Genomic DNA, 7,316 nt, shown 5'->3' with positions numbered 1-7,316 from the left:
ACATATCCAGTGGGTTCCATTTGGAGCTGGCCATCTGATGCCAGGTCGCCTTACCCAGTCAGTAGCAAACCAGTCAGTAGCCTGGAGTACTATAACTTGGGAACACACTTCTAGTGATAGCCATCCCAGATAACGTGTGTTATTTGCCCAAGTACCACTCGTATGATTCTTGTTCCCAGCATAAAACTGCCTTCTGACTGAGCTGTCCAATCATGGGTGTAAGACACAGATGTGTATCCCAGATTTGATATATGCCATCCTTAGTATAGCGATGAGGAGGGTTTTGGAACTTCGGCCCATATTGGATTGGGGAGTTATGGCTTGATAGCAATCCCCTTTCCTTCCAAATAGCTCCATGGGCATGTAGTACCAGGAAAGCATATTTGGAGTCAGTATAAATGTTAATTCTTAGGCTTTGGCAATTGCAAAGTGCTAGTGAGCACTATGGCACACCTAGCTTTTCTTATTTTTTTCTATGAAAACTACTGTCATCAGAAAACCAACTGTCATTCATATTTTTAATAGGGGCATCTTAAATCTGGCCAGATAGAGTAAGCAAGATCAATAACTTTTGAACATTTTTGCTCTATAGAGAAAGAAGTACAGTGGTCAGGTTCAGGCATACAGGTAACTAGGTTTAAAGTTTGACAAGTTTTAAGTATTATTTCTGGCATATCTGTTAGTGTAGCCCAGTATTTAATAAGTTGGCCTCCATCATCCATTGGTGGCCTTTGGCTTCTAAGACAAATCTGGACCTGATGTGACATCATTACAGTCAAGGACTGTCCCATAGTGAGCTTTGAGGCTCTTTTATAGGAGGGCTGTTCCATGCTTAGTTAAAGCATCTGTTTGCAATTGCACCTCAACAGAGGTGGCCTCTAGGATAAATATGACTAAGGGATGAAACCAATAAGACGACCTTTGAGTGGTCCAGCCTTAACAATATCCTGATTACAGAGGATCACTGGCAAGTGAGAAAACTTGTCAAAAGATAAGGGGAGTCCCTCATGGAGCATTCAATCCATTCATAAAGAAAGTGGGGTCATCCATTATTTCACAAGTCCATAGTTAATCCTATGGAGTGCGGTATGGTGGTTTTTAGGCAATTTCATTATCCCAGCCACACATAAGGTGTTAGTTAAGTTATACAATTGTAGGGGAGTCAATCCCATTTTCCAGTTGTTTAATCATGTGCTGTGGGGTCTGCTAATATCCCCACAAAATAATAAGATCGACTAAAGAAGCGATTGTACAACTTCTCTGAAGTTTATCTCAAATTGTTTAGCTTAGGTAAACATTTAAAGACAATCAAATCTAGAATTTAACATCCATAAAGGTGTGTTACTAAAACATAATTTTTTTTTCTCTCTAAAATAACCCTCATTTCCAGAGATAGCCAAATCAGGACTAATTCACTTGTGAAACAAGTCCAGTTTTAACAAACTTGGCCTAATTATTTACATAAGCTCAGCAAGAACAGTGACTGTGATCAATAGATCTTTTAGAATCTGCTTTGCTGGAACTTTGTATAAGGAATCTCTAGGTTGAACTTATAGTAGCCTCTCCAGGCCAGAAGCCAAGCCCTGTACTTGCCATGAGGCATGCCTGCAATGCCTTTGGGCGAATTCCTCTTCCCTAGACTGCACCTACCAAGGAGTGACATTCTTTACTCACCTGGTGGGGCTGCTGGGAACTCTGTAAGCAAGGTATCAGGCCAACAGTCCCAAGGGGCTTTATGGCTCCAGGTTTCATAAAGTCAACCTTAGTTCCTTAAAGCTGTCTGGTCATATCTGAGTCTTTTCAAATATGACATCCCAGTCAAAGCCTTGGTAAAATAACCAGTTTCCAATTCTTTCCTGTTACAAGGAGAACAGATTCTTATTGAACTTATGCAAATGACTGATTGCCATGGAAGAAAGAATACTTACTAAGACCTTTTGGTTTCAGAGGGTTCAGATAGAGAGAGAAGGTGAATGCTTTGAGCACTTTTACAAATGAGCACTTTTACATCTCTATAAGTTACAGATAACTAGGAGGGAGTATCCCTAGTCTGTAAGAGCAAACAGTAGAGAGAACCAGCAATGTTTAAAGACAAAACATTAAGGGACACAACACTATAATCTTTTAGTCCCATGTTACTAAATCTGGTGAATGCGGCTTTAGTCCGTTTTGGAAATTCTTACCCATTTCAGTTTTAGGATTTTCAAGCATATCAAATATCTGTATTTGTCCTGAAAGTCCTTTATAGGAATCTCCTTGAAGATAAAACTCATTTTACCAGAGAATTAAAACAATTATAAATGACAAAAACTCAGAATGGATATGGTTAGAGCTAAAGAGACACGGGAGTTTACAATTTAGCTGCAAGGAAATCAGGTTATTTCTGTGATACATAACTTTTCCATAATTACAGTATCAAGCGATGATCTCTCAAAACGTTAAACTTTAGGAAGTGCGTAGAATTTCTAGAATAGTTATAGCATTTTCCCAAATGTAACCCAAGGTTTATCATTGGTTCAGTAGTACTTCATGAGCAACTTCACATACCTTTAACCTGAGTTAAAGAGATTTACAACTTAAATCTTGTCAACATTTGCTAAAATCTTAGAAAGTTCTAAAGCACATGCCTAAATATAATTAGGGATGTTAAACACCTGATAAAACTGAACATAGAAACTCGTTTTTCTGGGCAGGCAAAGAGAAAACCATTTACATTTTCTTAACAGCAGATCAATTGATCTAAGAAAACATTGTCCTTTTGAACAGAGAATTTCAGTCTTGTACCAATGTACCTTTAAAACCCATTCATTTCAATCTTAATCCATTCTTGACCATAGCTAAAATTCCTTTTCTGAAGATTTCCCTTCACAAACCTTCAACTTTCCTTTGCATTCAGGTTTTGTCCCAAGCCATTTCCTTCTAAACAACCATCTCATTTAGGACAAAATTATCTTTCTTTACCTTCAACAAAATGTATTCCCATTCCTTAAATCTTTCTTACATATCTCCTACTTTCCTACATACAGAGTTTCCTTTTATTTCCATCAGTCTTAGTTATACTAAGCAGAACTTTGTATTCTTAGAAACACCTTTAGTTATTAACCAATTGTGAACTGTTACAACAGAATTCTTCAGGTGGCAAATTTATGAATCAGTTAAGTGGAAAACAAGCTTACCAGCAGATTTAAATACTCTTAGTTTCTTTGCAGTAAGAAGTCAAAAGAACAAACCTACATCCAGTAATTTATGACTTAGTATTTTATCCTGTTTGGTTAAGACCTAGATGTCCATAATTCAATTCCATTTGTCATCCAAGCAAAACTTTAAAACTTTCAGGTTACCAAAGACTTTGAAAGCTACTTCAGCAATTACCCATTAGAACTTTGAAATAGACAATTAACCATCAGTTTAGTCATTTCTTTGCTAACAAATTTTAATAAATAACATGAGCTTATTTGACCTTCAGTAAATTTTGAAGTTTCACATTTACTGCTAACTTAAAAGACAGGTCTTAATTAAACCAACAAACTTAACTTAGTTCCAATAGTGATTTATGTTCCACCTGGGCCCACTCCACTTTGAATGTTTACCTGAGACATGCGTGGGAAGATCTGGAGTGGGGAGTGTTAGGTCCAGGGGTGCTCTTCTTGCTCCTTTACAGTGGAGAGAGAAGGAGCCGTGGTGCATGATCTAGAGGCTAGTCATGCAGGCTGCACACACGTTGGTACAGAAACACGTTAGGGGGAAACAGAAGAAACAAAGTGCTACCAGGAGGCAGAGAAAGGATTCCCGGTTTTGGAGCTCCTAAGCCCCAACAGAGGAGCAGACGCCATGCTTTCCCACCAGCAAGGGGGGAGGGGTTAGGCAGTCCAAGTCAGGCCAGAGAACACAAGGAAACTTCCCTGAAACAAAGAGAGTTTCGGCAGCTGCTTGGGAATATTCCTTATAGTCTCTGTCTCGAGTTAGACCAACCCCAGTTGGCTCCAGTAATAGCCATTTACATGGGAACTGAGTGAGGGAGAAGCCCCCCACATCTATTAGGAGAAACAGAGAGAAATAAAGCCAGAGTCCCCTTAAACAGAATGTAACCTTCATGACCAGTACAAGGAACATATATCCACATTTAAAGACATAACATGGAGACATGCATGAAGACATACATTGTTGGCCTCCATTCGGAGTCAAAGAAAACACCAAGGACAATAAGCAAGACACACAAAACAATTAACAAGAAGGACGCTGCGCGATCGGTACAAAACCGAAAATACAAATTCAACCGGCCCAGGGGAACCACGAGGTCTCCCTTTGGCGGACAGAACCAGCCCAGGGGAACCACGAGGTCTCCCTGTGGCGGACAGAACCAGCCCAGGGGAACCAAAAGGCTCCTCTGTGGCGGACAGAACCAGCCCAGGGGAACCAAGAGGCTCCTCTGCGGCGGACAGAACCAGCCCAGGGGAACCAAGAGGCTCCTCTGCGGCGGACAGAACCAGCCCAGGGGAACCAAGAGGCTCCTCTGCGGCGGACAGAACCAGCCCAGGGGAACCAAGAGGCTCCTCTGCGGCGGACAGAACCAGCCCAGGGGAACCAAGAGGCTCCTCTGCGGCGGACAGAACCAGCCCAGGGGAACCAAAAGGCTCCTCTGCGGCGGACAGAACCAGCCCAGGGGAACCAAAAGGCTCCTCTGCGGCGGACAGAACCAGCCCAGGGGAACCACGAGGCTCCTCTGTGGCGGACAGATCCCTGGGGCGTCCCCCAGGGTGGCAGGGGAGAAGTCCGAGTTCGTCAACTCCTTCTCAAGCTGCCTACAGAATACAGAGCAACAACGCGCGCTGTTGTACAGTCCTATGCTACCGAAGCACAGGCAGAACAGAGGCCTACAAACGAGAACACGAGACTGGATACAAACGAGAACATGAGACAGGAGACAAGAATGCTGGCCAGCTTACCTCCCAGTGGGAGTCAGTTGGATCCGTGGGCAGGAGTCCGATGATCTCGGTGGAACCTCCAAATGAAAGACCCACGGATCCCCTTACCCAAGAATCCAACACTGCCACTGGATGCAATCAGCAAGAGGTTCTTTATTGTTACGCAGGCGCCTGCGGGTGGTCAGCGCGCACCTGCGGGTGGTCAGCAGCTCCTGCTAGCTGAGCACACCTGGCTGGGGTGGTGCAGGATTTTTATAGACAGGTGCAAACAAGTTTTGGGTGGGGCGCAACTGATTGGTTGACAGAACTTTTGAAAAAGGCATTCGTGGAGTTTGCTGATTGGCTTTGGGGACCCGCTCGCGCGGAAGAGAGAGGCGGGAAGGGGGAACAAGCTGATTGGTTCTGAGGGCCCGCGCGCGCGGGAGGAGAGAGGCAGGGAGGGGGAACAAGAAGGGGGAAGGTAGGAATGCCATCATGGCGTCTTCTATTATTTCTATAAGCCAAACAGTTACATAAGGGCAGAAGAGCAATTAGTCACGCAATTAATAACCTAATCTACGCCTAAAAGCCAGCGGTTCACAGAAAAGCAAACAAGCGGTTAGTTATCCTATCTATCTTCCAGGGGAGGGGACTTTTCAGGGCAGGGGTCTTTCAGTTAAGTCAATTCAAAACAATCTGTTTAGAGATTCTGACTGTTCCCTACTTGGTTACAAAATTTCAGGGAACCATCACTGTATTTATTGAGAATAATTTCCTCATTCTTGAAAAATACATTTGAGTGATGAAAAATAGCAAGAATAATGGAATAGCCACAAATTCAAGGTTCTAGTTTTCCCCCCGCCCTTAGTGGGAAAGGAAACTTTTCACACATGTGAGTCATCTACTTTTATTATCTGGATTTCTTAGTTTCCGTAAAGTCTGACCTCCTGAATCAGTTTGGATGGTTGTCTCATCCTAACTCAAACTGTCTTAAAGATTAAAAAAAAAAAAAAAAACAAAACCTTCAATCTCATGAAGAAGCAGCTCATGGCAGTGCTTGCAGATGATGAGGGAGCAGGAGGCTGGCTGAGGACAAAGCAAGAGCTGGCGCCTTGCACCCCCCCCCCTTCATCCGCTCCCCTCCATAGGTGTGGCATTCCTCAGGCACCCCTGACTGCCATAAAATGTTAAATAGTTAACTTGCTGAGACCACAATCCTTCAAGACAGGAGTCTCCCTTGGTTTGCAAATTCCCTTGAGATTACAACAAAGAAGTTACCTTATCAATAGCCCAATTTCCAAGGACACAGAACTCAGTTTCTCAAGCCAAATGTCACCCTCCCCTCCATAAAACCTAAGGAGGCGGGGGTGGAAGGAAAAGTAAATTTCTTCTAAAACCTAAATCTCATTAACAAGGATGTTTGATAGCAGGGATGTAACATTCCACCAGACTCCTAATTGTCTTTACTTGATAGCAACTAAGCCTTCAATATCCTGATAGTATTATTTGCCCCAAAGGCCCTTCTAAACACCCCTTTGTCCTCACCTACCCAACTCCTGCGTATATAACCAACCACCCCTCACAACCCGGGGCGGCAGCAGCTCTTCCTGCCCACGGGTCCTGTCCCCGTGCTTTAATAAACCACCATTTTGCACCAAAGATGTCTTAAGAATTCTTTCTTTAGTCATCAGCTCCGAACCTCACCCCACCGAACCTGACTTAGGTTCGGGGACTTCATCATTTTTGGCGAGCCAGGCAGGAGATTTATGTGTCTTTACATTTGGACTCTGAGCTTCGGTGCAAAATTGGTGAGTACTTTCTCTCCTTTTCCTTTACTCTCATTCCAGGGCTTTTTCAAGGAGTATGGTCTTATTGGAACACTTGCATATCAATTGCTCAGGCTGTAATCCTCTAGCCCGTGGCTACTCTATGGGGAGGAGAACATCTGCCTTTTGGCTGTAAGCTAGTACCCTGGCCGGAATGGCAATAAGACCCAGAAACTTGATGGCCTCACTCTATTCCTGTTCTTATAGAAAGTTGTCTCTCTTGGGCACGGGACAGCCACCTAAGTCACCAGGACGGCTGCCAATCTTAAGACTCCCGTGTGAGGTTTCCTCCTGATTGATCTAATGTGATCCCCTCCACATGCCCGGTCTAGCCACTTCTGGCCGCGGGACCTCCATTGGGAGCCGGCCGAAACCAGTACCCGATTGAATTAAAACGCAACTGGGGAACGCTTCCTAGGGAAGTTGGCTGTAAGGACCACATGTGTTGGAATGTCGCATAGACCATGATGGATTCCAATCTTTACTGTTTCTCGTCAGTGTCTTCTGCAAACCGCCTAAAGCTATGAAATTGGGTAATTTCCCTTGCCAAAACTTCTCTAGCATTTTTGTGGGTTAATATGGCAAA

General features: G+C 43.6%; 1 long non-coding RNA gene across 1 annotated transcript; it reads left to right on the top strand.

Annotated features, from left to right (window-relative positions):
* Window positions 1-458: 458 nt before the first annotated feature.
* Window positions 459-5,152, top strand: LOC309842118. The gene is made up of 2 exons (XR_014299500.1): window positions 459-4,339; window positions 4,508-5,152. It is a non-coding gene; the product is annotated as an uncharacterized lncRNA (long non-coding RNA).
* The last annotated feature ends 2,164 nt before the right edge of the window (window positions 5,153-7,316 follow it).

This window comes from Mustela nivalis, assembly GCF_964662115.1.
Source record: "Mustela nivalis genome assembly, chromosome: 10".
Lineage (NCBI taxonomy): Eukaryota > Metazoa > Chordata > Mammalia > Carnivora > Mustelidae > Mustela > Mustela nivalis.
Note: the sequence above shows the minus strand (reverse complement) of the source record. Positions and strands in the feature narration are given on the sequence as shown.